Source organism: Chiloscyllium punctatum, chromosome 35, assembly GCF_047496795.1.
Source record: "Chiloscyllium punctatum isolate Juve2018m chromosome 35, sChiPun1.3, whole genome shotgun sequence".
Lineage (NCBI taxonomy): Eukaryota > Metazoa > Chordata > Chondrichthyes > Orectolobiformes > Hemiscylliidae > Chiloscyllium > Chiloscyllium punctatum.
This window is the reverse complement of record NC_092773.1, coordinates 47,241,972-47,266,104: the sequence shown is the minus strand read 5'-3', so window position 1 is coordinate 47,266,104 and position 24,133 is coordinate 47,241,972.

The window sequence follows — 24,133 nt, the reverse complement described above, 5'->3', positions numbered from 1 at the left end:
TTTTATTGAATGGCGCAGCAGGCTCAAAGGCCCGATAGCGTCGTCCTGCTTCTAGTTGTTATGAACTCCTGACCCTCGCTGATCTCTGATGTACGCTACTAGTTACAGCTTAGCTATCTGAAAGTTAACATTTATCTCTGCTGCATATTTCCTGTACGATACAACGTCGCTGAACCTGTTCGGAGCTCAGGCGGTATGAATGGCCTCTTCCTGTGCTGAATAATTTACTCAGTGAGGTAAATTATTTCATTCCCTTTTCTTGAGGCAGTTCAGAGAGACATACCTGTCTCCTCCCGTCTCATTGTAATGATCCTGACCGGCGGAATGCTGTGTTCCTTTACCTCTATCACAACCTCAAGGGGTTGATTGGGCAAATGGTGCATGAATTGGAGCAGCAGTTAGCCATTCGATGGCACCATTCATAATATTCATGGCTGATCCGACTGTGTGTGGCCATTGCTAATCTGTTTGTTTCCAATAAACACTGACTTTCCTCTCCAGCAAGTACCAGTCCAGGACAACCTTGAATTTTCTCAATAAACATCTCTTCACTGTTGCATGACGACGTGGACACCATAGACAGCACAAAACCAAAGACAAATGGATATCCTTATTTCACTGCGGTTCCTTTATATTAAAAAGATATTTATCTGAGATCAAATCGTCATCTCTTTTGAAACATAAGGGCACATTAATTATGAACACACATAAACCATTCACCACACGAAACGTATCCAACATTACCACTGACTCTTTCAAATCTAATATGTGTCAAACACAGCCTCAATTGCTCTCTGCATAAGACAATATCAGATAGCATAACACCTTAAGATCATAAAGGCCATCTGGCCAATCGATTCGATATGCCATTTAATAATGTGTTAATATTTCTCAACATCGTTCTCCTGCCTTTACTATGCAACCCTTGATGCTCTTATTAATCAAAAACACGTATCTGAATTGGTCCTAAAGACATTGTCTAGCGTGTCTCTGTGTGTCTGTTTGGGTGTGCATATGCCTAAGTTCTAGTGTCTAATTCACTCTGTATATTAACTTGTGAGTTTCTATATGTGTTTGCTTCAATTAGTGCGTGATATACGTAGCTCTGTGTGCCACTACCTGTGTGTATGTGTGTGTGTGTGTGTGTGTGTGTGTGTGTGTTTGTGCGTGTGCCTCTACCTTCATCTATTAAAGCGTATGTTAATATAGTGGAGTGTTTAAAGATGTTTGTGTCCATTTCTGTGTCTGTGAAATGAGGTAGGTGCTGTTTTGGGAATGAGAGCCAGAACGGACAGTGGGGTTAACGTGAAAATTACTATTCATTGGACATTGCTTCTTATTTGGTAGGGCGTAGAAATTTTCAAATCTCCATATGAGTTGTCCTGGTCTCCTGCATCTCGTGCCATGGTTTTTTGAAAACAGAGTGGGGAAATTTTTGTGTGGGGTTGTATATCGGGCACTCCACCAACCGAGTTGTGTCTTTCTATCCTGTTACAATCAGTTTCACCTGAAACGAGAGAAAGGGAGGGACGCAGTGATTATATGAATGGGTGGCATGGTATTAGTGATGGCATAGGTGTGTGTAAATGTTGAGGTGTCAGAAGTGAGTGAGTCCATAGTGTTGAATCTATGCAGTGTTCTTACTGTCAGGGTTATGGTGAAGCAGGCAGAGAGAATAAGTGAAGATAGGTGCTGCATGCAGGAGTGAGAGTGGTAGAGCGTAAGCCCTGTTCAGTGGTATGTGCTACAAAAGAAATGCAGTGATTTTGAGGAAGCAGACTGAATGCAGTGGCAGTTATCCTCGCAGAGTGGGGAAGGTCATTCATACTTTTCTTCTATTGCCAAACATTTCTTCAGATCGCCTCAATGTCGAGGTGAGCTTCACCGAATATCATGTCCAAGATACCAGCACAGACCATGTCCAACAGATTCCACAAAATCGGTTGGACTGGACAATACAAATAGCAAGGTGTAGCAAGCATTGGTGATTTATATATTTAAACCAAAAGTGTTGTACAAATTTTACACATGTTATGCTCTGGAAATGAGCTACACAAGTATCGTGGGTGCTGCAGTAATGAAGACTGATCATAAGTTGCGTTTAAACTGCATTAACTAAGTGACTTATAATGCTGCGAAAAATAAATCCCATAAGTGCATGTGAGGAAGGGTGAATATCGTGTTATGAACGAATAGAGAGAACAGTTTATTCGGATTTTTTTTTGAGGTCAGAAAGACGAGTTAACAACCTGGCTTAAAGCAGTTGCTGAGGAATAGTGTCAACAACATATTGACTTTACATGACGTCTGCATAAAACATAGAATTTTTGAACATTACGATCAAACATCGTAGAATCTCAGAGGCGAGAGGTCAAGTTGGCTGCACTGAAAGTTCATTATAATACTCAGTTGCAGACAAGCAGTAGTTATTATTTAGAGAAATACCGCACGTCTGAATGATATGTATCTTACTCTAAGGTATATGCAGTAAATGAAAAAAAGGTGACTCAATGATGGTTAACATAACAAATTAAAGACTGTATTAAATCAATGGAAGTGGCTTCAGAACAATTCCACATATTGTGGAAAACTGAGAACTCTGAAAAATCTACGATACAGAATAGGTGGGTGAAGAAACTGCCAAACAAACCAAACAGAGAACATGAGTGTAAACGAACACGAAGCACAAAGGCTGCCTAAACCTCCGATCTATATTTCAACATATAACAACATAGAACCAAGGTCAAATGTGGAAAGTTGTAAGCAGAATTGCAGAACTTATTGTGGAGAATAGGGACATGGTAGAGAAACTTTGCACTTGTCTTCATGAAGAAACGTCCAGAAAATCTCTGAGAATTACCATGTGTTCGTATGGGGCTTGTGGACGGAAAGAGGTACAGTTAATTTATATAAGTATCAAGATATAGCTGGCTTGACGATTGTTAAGTCTGACGGACCAGGTGTACTTGTTGCCAACATGTTAGAAAAATAAACAATAGAGATATTAGTTGCACTGTCAATGACTGCATTTGAGATTCCAATACATTTTGCAAAGGCCGGCAGCCAACCTGTCTAATGGGATATGGTAAACGTCATCCACCGTTTACAAAGAGAAGAAGAGATAATGTGGAAAACTCCAATTAACTTGACATCTCCTGAGAAATTGTCGGAATTTACGAGATATGACATGGTGTTGGATATTTAGACATTATTACAAACTTTGGAGAGAAACAGCATGAATTTTTGAAGAGAAATTATTCATGACAAACTTCAGAATTGTTTGAATTTGCTTCTTGCAACAAAGCTTACGGAGAGCTAATGGAAGTGGTATATTTGAATTTCGAGAAGGCTTCCCACAAGAACTCCTGCAATGAATTTATAATTGAAATTAACGCAAAGAGTATTTAGAGGAATGCAAGTAAGCAGAAAGTTAAAATTAAGTTTGCCCTCATGTTTGGGAATCAGACCATGGATGTAAATACATTATGAAGGAGTTACACCGACTGTAATTGCGATTGCACCAGGAGTACCTTTTTAGTGCCCCAATCTGAGAAAGACTATCATATACACAGCGAAAGTGCAACGGAAAGATAAATCCTTCAGATGGCAAGATTGTGTGGTGACGAAACTTGGACTCTTCAGTTTCAAAGAATGAGTAGTGATCACACTGAAGATTAGAAAATTCGCAAAACGTATGGCATGGTGGAAATTACCCAAATGCTTTTTTGGCTGTTTACTCGACATTTAAGTTAAACATGGTGGGATTGGGTGTCGAAATGTAAAATTGCAATGAGAAGGAAATTCGGAGGGGATTGACTAACATGGAGGCATGGAAACCTGCTCACAGGCAAAATTAGGGAGAATATTCAGCTATTTCTGAAGAACGTCAAGTGAAATAGAATAACCAGAGGACTGGACGGACCAATTCGTGACCTCGCAAGTCGCATCCAGTATGAACAGTACATTAACAATGGTAATAGATGGTTGTTTGTATGACTGCATACCTGCGACCAATGGGTACTGCAAGGGTCAGTGTTGTGGCCCTGAATAATTATGGTATTTATCAATGATATAGATGTGAATGGGAGGGGGAATGGGCACTGTGATAACTAAGTTTGTGTTTGTCACAATAATTTGCCGGGTGGTTGGCAGTAAGCAGGTATATCTTCTTTTTCAGGGAGCCATAGATGGGATGATCACATCGGCAGATCAATGGCAGGTGGAATTGAAACCTGATAAAAATGAGTTGATGACCTTTGTAAGAAGGAATCAGACAGGGGAGTGTTCACTTAATGGCAGAACAATAGGAAGCTCAGAAGGTGCTTCTCCACATATCCCAAAATGTAACTGGGCAGGTTAAGAAGGCATCCGGCACCATAGGCGGAGCCTTAATTCATAGAGCAATAGATTAAATGAGTTGCACAGGAGATGGTTATGACACAGATGAAATACAATGTACAGTTCTGGGCACCAACACACACGATATGTCCAATTGCACTGGAGCGGGTGCAGACGAGATTTATCAGGATCTTCGAAGGGGTGGAGCATATCAGTTATGAAGAGTGACTGGATAAGCTCCGATTTGGACTTTGCAAAAAGTGAGTAATGCAGATGCTGGAAAAGCACAGTAGGTCAGACAGCATCCGAGGAGCAGGAGAGTCGTCCTTTCACGCAAAAGCCTGATGGAGGCTGATGAAGTCCTTTCTCATGAAGGACGTTTGCCCAAAATATCGACTCTCCTGCTTCTCTGATTCTGACTGACCTGCTGTGCTTATCCAGTACCACACTCTCGACTTGTGTACTTTCGAGCAGGGAAGGCTAATGGGGACGTGATTCAGACCTATAAGATTATGAGGAACATCGACAGGGTGGATAGACAGCAGTTGTTGCTTTTAGTCAAAGGTCCAAGAACAGGGAAGAATCATTTTGAAATTGGGATTTAAAGATAATTTGATGATAGTAATTCACGCAGAGGGTGTTAGCTTCTGCAATTCACTTCCTGAGATAATAATTGTTGTGGGTCGTCTCACATCATTAAAACGTAATTATGTGTACATTTGAAGTGTTAAAACATTCATGGCTGCTGCCGTCACAATGGCAAGTAGGACTAATGCAGATCGTGCTGTATATCTGTCAATATAGTATCCATACATCTATGATTGTATAACATTAGAAGGACAATCATTTAGCCTTTTAAGACGGGAATTATTGAGTTTCTGGAGAGTACATTAACAATAGTTATACGAATGAACTTTAATACCTTCTGAATGAATACCAATGAGGACCGGAAGAGCAAACAAGTGCAGCTTCCTTAAGTATAAAACTGGAGCATAGAGAATGGAAAACAATGAAATTGTAGAACTATGATGCAACTACTTCAGTTTTGTCTTCGCAGAAGAAAACATTTAAAATGAATCTTTCCAGAAATAGTAAGATACCAAGTTTGTTGAGAAAAAAGATAATGCAATGAAGTCAGTAACGAAACTGTTTTGGGAAATTATTGGGGCTGAAATTAACCGGGGCAGACAAATTCAAGGACGATTTATGATATCAGAATCATATTTGAGAAACCAATTGGTAAATGCATTATGGCGAATCAATGGTGACAATATATTTGGATTTTCAAAGATATTTGATGTAGTTACAAGCTGTGTGTGATAAGTAAAAGCACGTGGAGTCATGGATATTGAAGGCATGTAAGAAAATGGTTTTTGGAGTATACTGCACTTGGTCATACGGCAGCGATCAGTCCTTGAACACGCACTATTCATAAAGCTTATCAAACAAATGTTTGAGGAAATCAAATGCAATATGTCCAAGTCTACTGACAGCTAAAAACTGGGTTTGTCAATGGTCAGGAGAATGCTCTGGCCAAGTGGAGTCAATGTGCAAGTGTATGGCAGGTACAGATCAATTAGGAGACATCTGGCATTGTGCATTTTTTTCGGCATACAAAGCAGTGAAGTGGAATACTGGCAAAGTGATTTGTTGAATATTATGGATCTACAGCTACTTATGTCCCTTTCTTTCATTTTGTTCTGCGCAGACCTTTGAGGTCCATGCAGGGCAGTGAGTGCTGAAGCTAGAAGTCAATATTGAAAATAACGTTGGTGCGTCAATCTGTATACAGAGACCGCCAAGTGGATAGACACAATTTTGAAAATGGATCTGAATGTCATAGTGTATTACTTATTGAAAACAACACTGCAAGATAAGTGGGGTGACGATAATGATTTCAAAAATAATCATGTTCAAGATTAAGGTTATCGAGCTGGTAATGTACGGGTGTGAACTAATTTCAATGTTCTACAGTATTGTGGCAGTGATGGTTCCCTGATCTAATAAAGAATGCATTTCCTCTGGAGGAAGACAGCTAAATATTATCAGTCTGATCTTTGTGATGACGGTTTCGTTCAATGAGACGACATTTGGGCCGACTGGACCTGTATTCGATGAGGATCAGGAAAATGCGAGATCTTAATCAAACATTTAAAACTTTGTCAGGATGAGTTAGAATGGAAGCAAGGGTCATGATTTCCCTGGCGAGATATCTAAAAAAAACCCAGAGGTCACCGACTTGGATATGAGCAGATAACTTTGCATTTAGCTGATAAAAAATGGCTTCACTCAAAGACGGGTGAACATAAGGAATTATCTGCCACATAAGACTGTGGAACCAAGATACTGAAAATAAAGTAGAGTCAAGTCGATAGATCTATCGAAACTTAACAGATGGGAAGAGAAGAGGAGTACTGTATGAAGCTAAGGGGTCTGCCATCATTTTATTGAATTCAGGAGCACGTTCAATGGACTTAAAGTGTGACTGCAGTTCCTTAATTTTTTTATTCCCACAGTTAATCGCATTAACGGACATACAAAGTCCATTGAAAGAATGTTCAGCCATGAATTGAAATGTGTGTATAGGTTGAAAGATATTCTCGTTCTCCTTTTACTGTGAGATTTGAAGGAAAGCTCTGCAAATCTTGTCCCAAGGTCTCACATGTTGACAAGGAGACCGCAGTGTAATTATATAAAACAGAACATACCACATCAACCAATACAGCGTAGTACAGGCCCTCCAGCCTTCAATGTTGCACCGACGTTTGTAAACGATCTGAAACCCATCGAACCAACACTATCCCATTTTCATCTGTACATTTATCCGATCACCATTCAAATACCTGTTAATTTGTCGAGGCTACTCCTGTTGCAGGGAGGGCATTCCACGCCCTTACTACTCTGTCATCCCTCAATTAAAGCTATGCCCCTCGTTCCAGCCATCATGATCCGAGGGAAAACCTCTTCACGCTATCCAATCCACTCATCATCTTGTCTGTTGTCACCGTATCATTTTCTTCTCTCCAACGAAAAGACCCTCAATTCCCTCAGCCTTTCCTCATAAGACCATATCTCCATGCCAGGCAACATCCTGCTTAATCTCCTCTGCACCATTTCCAATACTTCGATGTCCTTCCCATAATGCAGTGACAATATATTATACGCAATAATGCAAATGAGACCGCAACCAGAGCTTGTACAGTTGAGATATGTCATCATAGCTCCGAAACTCAATCATTCTACAAGAAAAATCGAACACATCATACAACTTCTGAACAACGTTATCAGTCGAGATGGAAACGTTTAGGGATCTGTGCATATGGACACAGAATTCTCTCTGCTCATTTTCAGGACCAAGAATCTTAATATTAGCTTCGAGCTGTAAATTCCTGTTCTCCTTCCAAATTGAAAAACTTATACTCTTCCACACTAGTCTCCATTTAACAATTTCTGGTGCCAGCTCTGCGTCCTATCTATGTCCCTCTGCAAGCTGCAACATCCTTCCGCATTGTTCACAACTCCACCGAACTGAGAGCCATATAAAAATTTCATAAACCATCCTTCCACACCCTCAACCACGCCAGTTATCAGAAATGACGAACAGCTGTGGCAACAAAACAGATCTGTGCAGTCCACCACAAGTAACTTAACTCCAGGATAAACATTTCCAATCAGTTAGTCAATTTCCGATCCCAATCGTTAACTGATCCTCAATCACATGTCTCTGTACTTTATGAAATAGCCTAACATGCTGAAACTTATCAAACGCTTTACCGAAATCCACATATACCGTATCAACTGCTTTACGCTAATCCGACTGTTTGATAACCCTCTCAAATAACTCAATAAGTTTTGTAAGGCACCATCTACCCTTCACAAAACGGTGTTGGTTCTCCCTAACCAAATGATTCATTTCTAGGTGACTATAAATCCTATCATATATGATCCTTTCCAAGAATTTACCCCCAAGTGAAGTCAGCCTCACTGGTTTATCATTACCAGTGCTGCCTTTACTCCCCTTCTTGAACAAGGGGACAGTATTCGCTATTTCCCGGCATCTGGCACTATTCCTGCCGATATGTATTGCATAATGCTTAAATCCAAAGGCTCTACAATCTCCCCCCTCCCCACAGCTTCGCAGAAACTCCGAAGTAAAGTCCCATTTGGCATGGGGGATTATTTATTGTCACACGCTCCAGAGTCGCTAACGCCTCATCCTTATGAACTTCAATCCGATCTAGTCTAATTGTCTGTGCTTCAGTATTCTCATTGACAACATACATTGCCTCTTACTGCTTGTATACTAACGAAAAATATTCATTTATCGCCTCTTATAACTCTTCAGACACCACTCACAAAGTTTCATTACTTTCCTTGATAGTCCCTAAAATGTCACTTCGGCTTTTTTTTTAACCGACATATCGACAGAAAGCTTTAGGATTTTCCTTAAGGCTACCTGCCATCTACATCTCATGTCTCCTCTTGGCTCTTCTTAGCTGTCTCATTAGATCCTTCTTGGCTAACTTGTAACACTCAAGAGCCATAACTGAGCCTTCTGGTTTCACTTTTACATGAACGTCCTTCTTCGTATAACAAGAGATTCAACTTCTTTAGTGCCCCGCGGTTCGCACGCTCCACCACTTCTTCCCTATCTGACAGGAACATACTTATCAATGACTCGCAATTGCTATTCCTTGAACAAGCTCAACATTTCAGTTGTGCCCATCCTCTGCAAGTTCAATTCCCATCCTATGCATCCTCCATCTTGCAATTCACATCATGATTGCCTTGCCCCCAGAAAAAAAAATCATTAATCCCTATCCCTTCAATCGCTAAAGTGCACGTAACCGAATTTTGGTCACTATCACCACAGTGCTCCCGTACCTCCCAATCTAACACCTGGCCCGATGCATTACTCGGTGCCAGATCCAATGTGTCCTCGCTTCTTGTTGGCCTATATACATACATTGTCAGGAAACCCTCATGCACACATTGGACAAAACCTTACCGATCGAAGGAGCTCGAACATCAGCCTTTCCGATCATTAATTGGAAAGTTAAATTACCCGGCAACAACCACCATTGTACTTCAGTTCCTATCCAGCATCATCTTTGCAATTATTTACTCTACATGTCTGCAAACTTTGCGGAGGCCGATAGAAAACGCCCAACAAGGTGACCTCTCCTATCTTGTTTCTAACCACAGTCCACAACATCTCGATGAACGATTGCTCATCAAATGTCCTTTCTTCCACTGTAATACTGTCCTTAATTAACAGTGCCACGCCTCCTCCTCATTGACCATCTGCCCTGTTCTGACTGAAACATCGAAATCCTGGAAACTGCAACAGGTATTCCTGTTCCTGCTCTATCGATATCACGGAAGTGACCACACCATCGAACTCTCAGGTACCAATCCATGCTGCAGGTTCACGACCTTATTCCAGATGTACCTACCGTTGAACTAGTCGCACTTCCAACCACCTTCCCACCTGCCAGTAAACTCCTGCCACGTTCAAGCTTTATTCATGACTTCGCTACTCTCAGCCTCTTGAATACTGGAGATACAATTCAGGGTCGCAGGCCCCTGCTGTATAAGTTTCTATCCTTCCGAAGAACATTAGCATCCTTCCCACAGTGGACATTTGCACCTGTGTATACTATAGTGAACAGCAGTCCCTGTGTGTATTCTCTCATTCTATCGAGATGTCAGAGGATGAATATTCACTTCCTCCTACTGAGTGTAAGAGTCGAAAGGGTGAATACCCTTCTCGTGTTGCACTGTTACAAACTGCAGAGGCCCGTCAATCTAAGCCTGTATCGGTTTAATAGAATCACGAGGTTGAATGGCCTCCTTCAGTTCCCGTATAACAGGCTCGAGAGGTGGAATGACTTTCTCCTGTGTGCCAGTTATATGCTCCAGAAGGTGAATGATCTCTTCCTGTCCCTGCAACACAATAGAGAGGCTGAAACATCTCCGCCTCTCCCCTTCAACAGATCTGAATACATTGACTAACACAACAATCCGTAGACAATGAGCAGGCATTAAAATCATCTGATGGAGATTGCTCCCTTCTCAGTTACAGAAACATAAACAGCACAATGTACTCCAGTTGTCCTCACAGTAAAACCTCGTACAGTTGCCGGAACACGGTGGATTGAGCAAGTAACTTTGCAAAACCTACCAACATTCCATAATTCCACCTCTTCAAATGGTAACAGGATAGTTTGGGCTGAATGGCCTTCTGCAATCTTTCTCTGCCAGGCACATAGATACAGAATTGCTTCTCCCTATTTCTCAACAGCAGTCTCAATGCTCTGAATGATGCCGCAAGTTTTTGAAATTATTTGACAAGGGGCAATTATCAATAGTACTACGACTCAGCGTAAACTCTTTGGTTAATTTAAACAAGACACACAGCAAAGCTCACCTCGCCACGTAATCTGTCAAAGGTTGAGTGACAAAGAAATACCGAAATCCCACGAATTAAAGAAAAAGTAATAATTTATTCTTTAACTCCAAGTTAAAAATGGTTACAACATTGTAAACCTCCTTTGGTATATTTATCTACCTCCCAAACTGCAACAATATTATGAAGCAAGAAAGTTCTCCACTCCGATAAATTTTAACAAAAAAATATCAACATTCATACCCAGCTCGCTTTCGGTCGTCCCTTTGTGTCTTGCTCGACAGATTTTCCTGTCTCATTTTCGTCGGTCTTCTGCTTCACAGATTTCATATGAACACTTACCTTTCAGAGAGTCGTTCCGCGGACACAGTCTGTTTGTGCTCTTTGCCGCTCTATTGAACTATCCAAAATGCCTGATTTTAAAAGCCAATAACATCGAACGGGCTCGTTGGTTTGTTGTCATTAAAACAGTAATATTCAAAATCATTCACAGTTGTTTATCTTGGAGCATAATTTATACTCTCTGGCTGGATTTGAATTTGTTGTGTAACATATCAACTACGCTCAGCAATTTGTTTCAGAACCATATCATACATCTTTAATGTTTCAGTGCACGCTGTGCTTTTCGTCGACTGTGCCAGCTTTCACTCTCCTTAAAGTACAGTACACACCTCCAAATTCATAACACCTTCCATCATAACGAAAAGATGTCCGAATTTTTTTCTATTCCTGAATGATATTACCATGATATACATATGAGTTTAGTCAAAGTTCATCTTAACTTCTTCCAGCGTACACATAAAACATTGAATAGACCCTAATCCCATCCATAATGTATCAGTAAAATGCGCGATAATGCATTTAGTGTTATATTCGTACAACCTGCAAGATGTACGATTTGTAACTAAACGTTTATAATATAAGGCCTCAACGAAATGCTCTCGTATTATTGTTTTTAAAGCGTTCTAAGAATCTAAGCAGATTGTAGTCTGTGGACACATCCGTCTCCGACACACTGTTTGTTACATAAACGTTAAGACACTTTAAGGCCAGTACCAAACTCATTGCCTGTTTTCCACCGTTGAGTATTTCCTCTGCTGGGTGTTGAGGTTTTTTGTAGAAATAACTTATTGACAGTTCAATTCCAGCATCAACTTTCTGTAGCAATACTGCTCTAACTCCTAAGTCACTAACATCGATGGCAAACTTAAAGGCTTTCAAACAAATTGATGTATTTCTGTGGTTAATACTATTTTTAAACTGTCTAATGCCTCCTGGCATTATTCTGTCCGACGAAACTTTCTGTTCTCCTTCAACACATCTGGTAATAGTGTCCCGACTCTGCTGATGTTTTGAGCAAAGGTTCGAAAGATTCCGTTGAGTCCCAAAAATCAAAGTAACACTTTCTTTGAGTTTGGGCGTGGAAATTTCTCGATGGCCTTCTTCTTAGCATTCCTTGGAGTCAACCGACCTTGACCAATGTTATGTCCCAAGAAGGTCACCTCTGCTTTCCCGAATTCAGTTTTGTTAAAGATTATTAACAGATTTGCTTCTCTTAATCAGTCCAAATCCTCTGGCAACTGGAGATGGAGAGGAAGGACGGAACATAATCTAAGAATATCGGACTGGAATGTTGCAACAATGCATAGGAGATTATCCAGGAATAATTGGTTTCTTTCTACGTAATAGCAGATGTCATTAGCAGTGTAGCTGAAATGTCGACTTTAAATGTTTCAAAATGTTTACTGCCCTGTCCAGGCTATCGTTGATGTTCCTGGTGAATCTCTGTGTCCACGTATTACTTCAACAAATCATGTTCAACTGCATTCCAGTTATTTTCAGATCCTCTACTCTGCTTGCCAATGTTATTATCATTCTGATACTTTGAAACCAGGTGTCCACTTCACAAACCAGTTCGAACAGCATCAGTGACTTTGTTCAATTACTCTTTTCCGCTTCGTTCCTGGAAGTGTCTTGTTTCAGCTGTGAACCACGATTCATTGTATTACGGTCATTTAAATATTTGGAGCACTGAGTTCACTCTCTTCTTTTTTATTACAAACCTAACTTTCTCCGTCTGACTTCATCTAATGTCTGGGCACTATCTGAGGCTGAAACAGATGAATCACATGTGTGATGATCCGTTTGCCATGAGCTGAATTCTGACACTATGTCGTAACCAATAAAAATTTTAACTACTGACACATCCAGACTATATGTCACTGGCTGAAACCATCTGTTATTCGAAATATGAGGTACGAAATACAGATTCACGATGGAGAAAGTGAGGACTGCAGATGCTGGAGATCAGAGCTGAAAATGTGTTGCTGGAAAAGCGCAGCAGGTCAGGCAGCATTCAAGGAGCAGGAGAATCGACGTTTCGGGCATGAGCCCTCCTTCAGGAAGGGCTCACGATTCACGATACCATTCAATCTGCTGTTGTTAACATTCCCAATTCTAAATCTGCAGAAAGAATATTGATGCAATACTTCAAACTCACAAAAAATCCCATCAATCTGTCCTTACAGTCCACACTGATGTAGTTATATTATTTTTCAGACGGACAATGCCCTTCTTTTAATATTCCGAAGCAAGTCTTTCAATCTATCAATGAAACAACCCTCACTCGATCTCTTTCACTTGTCCAAAACCCTGCCAGTTGTTAAGTTTAAACTGATTTCTTACATGTGTGTTTTCTTTCAATCAATGACTTTCACATCTAACCAATCCATCACACGCTACACACACTCGCGGGCACGCGCACATATACACACACGCAAACACACACACACACACACACACAGACACACACACACACACACTCACACACACAGTCTCTCCCTCTCTCTCTCTCTCTCTCTTTCTTCTGCCTTGAATGGGTGCAGTTCAGATATAGATACAGAAATGTTCATGAGCTCTATTTAGTGGCGCCTGCAGTATGGGTTACAAATTTTCCCAGCTCGGCAGTCATTATTTGAAAGTATCATCGCAAATCACTGGCAAAGACTTCCAATACTCCACATGCTGGCTAGATAGTCCTTTTAACTGACCAAAGCATTGGAATGGTGTCAAACGCTGCATATGCTTGGCTGTCATTAAATCAATCAATGAAACAACCCTCACTCAATCTCTTTCACTTGTCCAAAACCCTGCCAGTTATTAAGTTTAACCTGCCTTCTTGATGGCGTCTGTGGTATTTCTATAAGGACTTTTGAGAACTTGACTTAACGGACCATTTCAACTGATCGTGCAATGTTTTTATTCAATTTTGCATTCTTGTGATTGTCACCCTTCAACGGCTTCACTTCCTCAGTTATTCTTACTTCCCTGTCTCCTTTCCTAATTTACCACAACAAATAATCGATTGGTGAATTGTCTATATGCGTCTTCATTGTGAATATCCCTCTGCATCTTTACTTTGGCTTGGCTTTTGACTCATTTTTACATTGAGTACTGGAGTTGTGAAGATCAGAAACAATGCAATGGTGCGTTTCAGGCTGTTGACACACTTCCTCGTGTTTCCCATGTGTTTAGCATCTTCAGCAAGGAAGTTTCTGTAGCTTTGTCTCACGTCTTTGAAACTTTGTCTGTGCCTGTCAACTGCATGCCTGTGCTTGTCCCTCTCAGCCGATCGTGCAGTCAGGAACACGAGGAAGCTTCTCGGTCATTCTTTGTAAAGGACGAGGCATCTAACTTTACACGGAGCACCTTCTGACCGACTCCTGGTATTGAAACATTATTGGAAATATAGGGAATGTTTTGCTAGAGTTTGCACTGTGAACTGCTTCAGACATTCGCCTATACCTGAGGGTTTGCTGACCCTACTCAGGGCAGAGCATAGGGACAGTAGTGATAGCATCTGGGAATTCACCGCAAACAACAAATGGAGCAGAGGCATCAGAGGGAAAGCTGTGCAACCACGGAGTGAGTGCATGTAAGGGGTGAGTGAGGGATAGGAATGAGGAGTGTGCACCAACCAAATCGGGTTTTCCCAGAAAATGGTTAATCAGAAACTGTAAACGTTTCACATGGAGTACAAATATGCAGATAGATTGCACGATATGTTGCACTGGAGGGGTTACTCTGACCAGTTCAGATATAAGAGTTTGCCAAGTTCAGATTACTAACTACACCGAAGTGTGAACATTGTGTGAGGTGACCCTGAACGCAGACTAGCGTCAATTCCTTCAATGCAACCTGCAGCTTCACACCAGGGGTACGACATGGTTCCAGTTTTGTTAAGATCACAGAATTATTCACCATCCATGATCCTGAACTTCCCAGGTAAGAGACGGTGCATACCCTCATTTTCCAGTACGTCAAAGATGACGTATTAATCATGTGATGAAGGACATTTATATCAGTTGGTGCTCCCTCAGGAGGGAACTGCCGAATGTATACTTTGTTTCCAAGTTTAGTGGGATTTGCAAACCTGTGCAAGGCTTCGCATGGCCCCATATCAATGTGGTGTGATTGAGGAAGGACCTCTCACGCTATTATTGTTGGACAGTGACAATGCACAGCAATCAATTTGATGAATACAATCTGTCCGGGCAGCAGCCACAATCTTTTTCGTGTGAAGCAGTCAGCCGTTCCCATCTTCGGGCCTCCACTTAGAAATAAATGATGGCATCTCTGATAAAGACCAACCCTTTGATGCACAAATCAAAACAACCTCCCGTGTCACCACTTGCCACCGCCCTCAACAACGTCAAAATTTCCTGTGTGTACTGAGAGCGAAGGGGCCACTGGGAACATCAGTGAACAGACCATCAGGAAGGTAGAGCAACACTTGCAGTGTCTGAACTGGTGGGAATAGACGCTTTAGCACAATCTGTTACACTAAGTCCTGTAATTTATTTCTCCATTTTTCTGATCTTTTGTTTGTGGCCTCTAATATTTCCTGTGTTATATAAATAATGAGCAGGTTAATTAGACTCATCCTGATGCTCCATAACACGGTATTGGCGCTGCATACCCTACTCTATTGTTATCGGCTTCGGGACCATGTTGAAAGAATATCATTTTTCATTCTTATAAACCCCAAATGCGTTTTGGATCAAACTGTTTATCTTTTCCTCATACATTAACACTTCAGTCATTGGAGTCAGTCAAGTGAAACACTGCTGAGCTGTTGCCAATACAATAATTTAGCGTCATCAAAGTGGAAACACAATTGTGTAATATGCCCTGCATGAGAGCTCACAGAAATACTGTACAGCCAAAGCAACACTTTCTGAATGTAATACTTCTTCCCAATTAGTGATAGAGTCATAGAGATGTACAGCATGGAAACAGGCACTTCGGTCCAACCGGTCCATGCCGATCAGATATCCCAAACCAATCTAGTCCCATCTGCCACCATTCGGCGCATATCGCTCCAAATCCTTCCTATTCATAAGCCCATCCAAATGTCCCTTCAATGTTGCAATTATACCTCATGCTCTGGCAGCTCATTCCATACACATACCACCCTCTGCGTGAAAAAAGTTGAGCCTTAGGTCTCTTTTATCTCTTTGCCCTCTCCTCCTAAACCCATGCCCTCTGGGTCTGGAATCTACGATCCCAGGAAAAGATTTTGTTTAATCACCCAATCCACACCCCTCATAATTTTTTGAACAACTATAAGGTCACCCCTCAGCCTCCGACGCTCCAGAGAGTAGAGCTCCAGTCTGTTCAGCCTCTCCCTGTAGCTCATATCCTCCAACTCTGGCAACATCCTTGTAAATGCTTTCTGAACCCTTTCAAGTTTCGCAACGTCTTTCCAATAGTAAGGAGACTAGAATTGCACGCAATATTCCAACAGTGGCCTAACCAATGTCCTGCACACGCGCAACATGACCTCCCAACTCCTGTAAGAAAGTGAGGACTGCAGATGCTAGAGTACCAGAGTTGAAAAATGTGGTGCTGGGCAAACACAGCAGGCCAGGCAGCATCTGAGGAGCAGGAAAATCGACGTTTCAGGCATAAGCCCTGAAGATTTTTGAACTCCCAACGACTGTGCTCAATACTCTGACTGACAAAACAAAGCATATCAAACACCTTCCTCACTATCCTCTCTACCTTCGACTCTACTTTCAAGGAGTTATGAACCAGCTGTCCAAGGTTTCTTGGTTCAGCAACACTCCCTCGGTCATTACCATTACGTGTATAAGTCCTGCAAAGATTTTCTTTCCCAAAATGCAGCAGCAATTAATACTGAGACTGAGACTCGACCTATGTGTCACTTGAAGGGGGGAAAAAAAGGATTTTCCATTTAACTTGGAGATGACGACTTGTTCCTCTCCCGGAAGGTTATGAATGTTTGAAACACATTTGGTAGAGAACGGTGAAAACAACACTGAATATTCCTGAGGCCGAGGCTTTCGCTCGGGTCAATTGTAATCGCTGTGGGAGTGGAGAAATATGAAACTAACACGACAAAAATTTCCTCCATTCACTTCTTGAATAGTGGAGCAAGGTCAAGGACCAGAATAAAACCTACTCATGGACATTATTCGCGTATTCGTATATTTGCCACACGCAAACAGTTCTCTTGTTTCTGTTAATGGCCCGGGTAAGACCCGCTCAAAACATTTCAAGAATTCCCAGACCCTAATTTTGCGAATTGTTCTAAGCGGGTGTGCAGTGCATATTCCTGGCATGATGCAGTTGGTTAAAGCATTTTGTGCAAAACAGAAAATGATTAATTTACAGCATGATGCAATGGAACACCAACAAAAGAGAGACGAATATAAAATGACTGATAATCTGAAAACTCAACATTTTAACTCAGTTTAATGATGCCGTTCCGAGCAATTGCAATAATCCCCATAATCAACCCTTGGGGGAAAAAATGAAAAAAAAAACAAACACAGGCTCTTACAGGAGAGATCGCAGAGAGACATGGTCGGGATGGATTTGCTTCATTGAGACAAGCAGCATCAATACGGACTGACTTCCTTCAGTGAGCAGCCAGACTGCTAAACCCCAGACTAAACCAAGCCATAGAAGCTGAGCTGAGAGACCTGTCAACTCACATTTCAGTATACAAGTGTATTCGTTTTTTGTTCGAAAAAAGACAACCTGAATGTTCGATGCCTGATGAACTATCTTTTAGTTATACTCACGTTGACCCTAAAACACTCCCAAACAGACAGCTTGGCAAAGCTGCGTTTATGACTTCTCTGGAGAAAGAAGAACCTTGTTGAATGAGCATCATCACACGTTGTAAGATAACATTGTGACCTGACTGACCTGTTCTTGCGCTGGGGTCACATTTGCAAGGATGAATGATCTCTACGTTTCCTTATGAATTCAGTTAAAATCGTTGAAGTATGCACTTCCGCTGATTTCAACCAAGTTTGAGAGAATAAATAGTCCCCTGCTGCTCCTGTGTAATGGAATTGATTGGCAGCAAGACCTCCAGCTTTTCTCAGTCTTTAATCTCCATAGGGCATAATGCTTGTTCCTGGTTTCAGAGAACATTTTCAAGCGTCTGAATGACATCCTTGCTTTTTGTTATGACTCAACCAATACGTTGATGAATCCATAATATCTCCATGTGTCGTATTTTGCAATTGAATTCACTCTTGCAGTCCTTTCAGTCCAGGCCTGTGGTACTAATAACTTGCTGTCATGATATATACAAGGATCGAGAGGCTGAATGACCTCCTCTTGTTCCTGAGTTGTATACCCGAGGGTTTGAATGGCCGTATTTTGAGCAGTTATAACAGACTATAGAAGCCGAATAGCCTCATTCTCTACCTATGTAAATAGCTTGAGAGGCTGAACAGCTTCTTCCTGTACATGCACAAGAGGATCGTGACGTTGAATTTCCTCCTGCTATGTATTTGTAAATGACTTCCTCCAGTTCCTGTATAAAAGACGGAAGTGTCTTACCGGCCACCGACTGCTGCTTGTAATAGAACCAAAGCGTTAATGGGCTCCTCCTCTTCCTTTGTAACAGGCATGAGATCCTGATGTTCTCTACCTGTTCCTGTCTGACCCAGTCGAAAGGCCAATGGCTGAGTGATTTTCGTCTGTACCACACACGAGAGGTTGAATGCCTCTTCACTTTCCTGTTTAACGCATTGAGAGGCTGAAGGTTCTCATTTTGCTCGACTGCAAAATACTCAATTGGCCGAATGGCACCCCACTGCTCCTGGGTAATAGACTCACGAGGCTGAATGCCCTCTTCTTCTTCATTTTTAACTGCCTGGAGACAACGAATGCCTTCCTGATACCGTGCAAATTTATTTAGAGGCTGAATGGCCTCCTCCTGATTCGTTATCCCAGAGTCAAGAGGCTCCACAGCGTCTTTCTGTTTCATTTTAGCAGGATTGAGAAGTTGAATGAACAAACGAGATTGTTGTTAAGTCTTTCATCTGTCAGAATGCCGGTTTTGATTTTTTAACATGTAAACTCCAGAATTTCTTTCAACCAGGGACACTAAAATCAACTGTCATCCTACGATGAAAGAATATACTCGTGAAGTCAAAAGAATGATCAAGATTGTTGATGTAGTCGTCCTGAGTACACGACACACTTTTTTGCCCCATACTTCTCACTTCGGCAACTTCGACTGCCTTCTAAAGATGCGCAAATCCCAAACACCGAGATTTCCCATCGTATCATTTAATAGCATTCTTTGTGAGAACGTCTCCGACTATGTCGAGCCCATCGTGAAACCGACGGGACAGCGGGGCGCCAGCTTCTTTTGCAACACGACAGATTTGCTATAGTAACTTCACACCCACAGACTACACAAACGAAGAACATTCCTCGTCATAATTTATGTTTTGGCCATCTGCACCAGCATCCTCCTTGACAACGATATCGCTGAAATAGACTCAGTACTCAAAACCAACAAGTACTAATCTCCCAGTGAAATCCTACAACTAATTCGCTTCACCTTCGAACAGAGCATCTAAACCTTCGACAGCCAATCCTTCATCCAGACACATAGAGCGGCATGGGACCACGTTTAGAGTCCAAAATGCAAAATGGTCATGCACAATGTCGAAAAAGACGTAATGCTGCACAGGGCCTCCCATCAACGAGACACACCAGATACATAGACGACTCTTTATCCATCTGAACACATGGTGAGGAGTGCCTGAATCAACTACATTGCGGGAAAACAAGTTCCATCCCACCACACATTTAACACGGACTACTGTTTAGAATATATATCATTCTTCGACACAAGCATCTTTATCAAGGACGATCAACTCAGTACCTCACTCTACAGCAGGCCTATGGATAACCTCAAGATGTCGTATTTCTCTAGCTACTATTTTAAACATAACTTTAAAAAGGCATGCCCTACGGACAAGCCGTATGCACACTCAGAACTGTACAGGAGAGGAGGAAAGTGGCGAACAACTGAAGGTGCTGAAGGAAGCCGACATAAGAGCTGGATGTGATACTAATCACAGGTTCTGGTATTCCGCAATGGAAAACTGTGATGGTCCCTTCAAAAACAGATACAGGATATGACTGATAGTGTCCACTTTGTCATCCAGTACTTCCCGGGAGTGGAGGGACCATGCCATGTACTTTGCAGTCTGCAATATATTGTCGATGACAATGAGCATCTCGACAAGATCTTCCCTGTATCTCCACTTCTTGCCTTTAATCAATTGCAAAACCTTTAAAAGATCATTGTTCAAGCAAACTGTCCAGCCATCAGGCAACGGTACACCTCAATACCACACACTGTGCCACGGCATACCTTGCTAGACAAGACTGATTAACGCTCTTTCCTCAAGAATCCCCTTTGTTACTTCACCAAACAAAAACTCGATCATGTTAATGAGACATGATTTCCCACGCACAAATCCATTTCGACTATCCCGAATCAGTCCTTTCATTTGCAAAAACATGTACATCTCTTCCCAAGTTGGAATGTGAAGAGTTCTTTCTCCAGGTGTCGGGTGCTCAAATTTTGTCGGTGGAGGAGGCCAAGGACCTGCATATCCTTGATAGTGTGGGGCAGTTTAACTTTGAATTCCGACAGTGTGGAAACAGGTCGTCGGCCCAATAAGTCCACACCATCACTCCGAACCGGACCCCATGGAACCCCATTCCTGTAAGCTATATTTAGAACTGACTACTGCAGCATGCCTGCACATCCCTGAAAACTCCGGGCAAATTAACACGGCCAATTAACCGAACCTGCACTTCTTCGGGTTGTGGGAGAAAACCAGAACACCTGGAGGAAACCCGCATTCAGGCAGTCACTGAAAGCTGGAATTGAACCATGGTCCCTGGCACCGTGAGGCAGCAATGATAACCACTGAGCCACCATGCCAACCGAGGGAGATTTGTAGTTTAAAGCCATTGGGCGGTTGGGTTAGTTGATCCTTTTGTCCCAGAGATATTATCTGAAACGGTCCATAAGTTGGCATCCTGTCTCCCAAATGTCGAGGAGTCCACATCGGGATCCACGGGCACAAATGTGTGGAGCTGCAAGTAAATTTATACCAGATGTGAAATTATCCTTTAGGACCTTGGGCAGAGGTGCGGGGGAAATATGGCTATCGGTTTTGCACTTCCTGTGGTGGCATTTGAAGGTGCCAGGAGTGGTGGGTAGGCTGGTGAGGGAGTGGGGGTGGGGAGCGGAGGGACCTGACAAGGGAGCAGCAGAGGAAATGGTCTCTCCGGAAACCTGATTGTTATGGGCAGGGAAATATATCCTTGATGGTGGTGTCCGACTGTAGGTGGAAGAAACGGCGCAGGATGATGCGTGTTGTCTGCTGTTTGTTGCGGTAGATGGCACTCTGACATTGTTTTGGAGGGAGAGGGAGTTTGGGTTTTCAAGAGTGGAGAGTTATAGAGGCGATGCGCTGGAAGGCATTATCCACCTTTTTCGAGAGGAAAATTTGATCTTTGAAGAAGGAGGACGTCTGGGAATTTCTTGTTGGAATCGGTCATCCTGGGAGCAGACGCTACGGAAGTGAAGGAATTCAGAATAAGAGATGGCATTTTACAGGAGGCAGGGTGGGTGCGTGTATATTCCAGCGAGCTGTGGGTTTTAGTGAGCTACAAGATGCAAAGTTGAGTCTGTGACCATTGATGGATTTGGAGAGGTCCAGGAAGGGAGTGGGGAAAGGTGTCTGAGATGGTGCAAGTGAATTTGTGGTCGGGGTGCAATATGATGGTGAAGTTTATGAACTGTGTGGCGCCGATAAAGTCATCAAGATAGCGGAGGGAAAGGTTGGTTATTGTGCTGCTATACCTTCAGAAGATTTCCTGGAACATTATGTACCGGACATTGTATAACTGACATTACCCAGAACATTCTGTTCTCAACATTGTACAAAGGAATTATCCCAGAAAAGTCTGTGAAGAACGTTGTACAACTGCCATTGCCAGGAATATCCTGCTCCCGATATTCTATCACTGAAATTCCCCGGAACATTCTCGACCCAACATTGCATAACTGACATTCGCTGGAATATTTTGTAACCAACATTCTACAACTGTCATTTCCCGGAACATTCTGTACTAAACATTCGAAAACTGACATTCCCCGTCATATTCTAAACCCGTCATTGTGTAGCTGACGTTCCCTGGAACATTTTGTCCCTGACATTACTTGTGAACGGCCGGACTTCAGTGAATTGAGCAAACGATAAGATCTTGAGGGAAGAGATCCCGTTCCAGTGAGAAGGAGATAATGTTCCGAAGTACCCTCAGGCAGTTAAAGTGTTTAATACTCTTACCTACAATTTAGCTGAAAAGACAGAATTTTCGGAACTCCACTTGTCTTCAAGGAGCTTCGAGAGAGCATGCAGAACAGAAACGTTTTCACTCACCATATTCGGAACTGGAAGGAAGTGACTTGTGTCTGCTTTCGAGTGATTGATTGTGTAGGAATATTCCAGAAAACGCCTGTTGTTATGGATATGTCTCTGTGTGTTTGGGGAGGGAGGGTATTTTGTGTTTGACGATGTATTTTTGCCAGCAATTCAGACTTTCCGTATTGTTATTCTACCTCAAATTATTTTCATAAATCTCTAAATGCGGTGACACATTTGGAAATTTCACTGGGCCCTCTGTCAAACTGGTCACTTTGTCTCCAGACTAATGTATAATGTGTTTGTTTTTCTTCCTCACAGTTAATGTAGTGACCATCTACGTTCTGCTTTATAAAGATTGTGAATTGTCTCCATGTGTCAGACGATACCCAGGGGCCATGGCAGTGGCGGATCTACTGGTCATTATCCTCGACATTATAATGAGACACATTCCCATTGTTTATACTGAAAATTTTTATTTCCTGGAGTCCATCCCCGTGTGTAATATCCACGCCGTCCTGCTTTATGCAGCCACTGACTGTTCTGTCTGGTTCACCGTCACTTTCACTTTTGATCGATTTGTGGCCATTTGTTGCCAGAATGTGAAAAATAAATATTGCAGTGAGAACACGGCGGCTGTGGTTCTGGGAACAGTGACTGTACTGAGTTGTTTAAAGAATATTTTCTGGTATTTTATGCTCTCAACTCGGTATCAGCTGGGGCACACTCCCTGGTTTTGTGTGGCAGCAATCGGTGTTTATGACTCCCTTTTCTGGATCACAACTGAGTTCGTCCATAATATTCTCACCCCGACTCTGCCATTTTTCCTGATTCTATTGCTCAATGTTTTCACCGTCAGATACATTGCAGTGACCAGCAAAGCCCGCAGAAGACTCCGGGCTCACACAAATGTGGACCATCGTTCTGACACAGAAATGAGAAATAGAAAGAAATCCATGATTTTATTGTTTGTTATCTCAGCCAATTTCATTCTGTTATGGTCAATATTAATGGTGTATTTTGTATGGTACCGAATATGGTATATTGTAGATATCCCTGTAAACCCACAAAACTTTGTGCGTGAATTGGGGTCCATGCTGCAGCTCCTCAGTTGCTGCACAAACACCGCAATTTATGCCTTGACACAGTCTAAGTTCAGAAAGCATTTGAAGAACGTGCTGAAGTACCCCCTTACCCAAATTTGTCAATCGATCAAATTCACGCATTAATCAACCCATCCTGGATTTTCGAATTTCAGTTCAACATTTCAGTGATGAATTGGTACGTTGCTATCGTAACAGGCTGGTTTGTCCAACCTTATCGCACAGCAGGGTTACTGGGGCACACTTCAATATCTCTCTCTGCCCAGGGGCCAGTTAGGAAAGGAACCATCCCACTTACTGTATCGATCACATGAATTTGTAAACAATAAAAGCCTTCATTACGAAGCGCCGAGCAGCAGAGTGAACAATATTGTTGCTTGACTTTGTGTTGACTAAACTGAACTGATCTTCAGGGAAGAAGAGGGGATTGGGCCTGATCTCAGGAGTTGAGTTTAAATCACCCAGTCCTTGCTATCACCACTGGCTACCCCCACCATTAC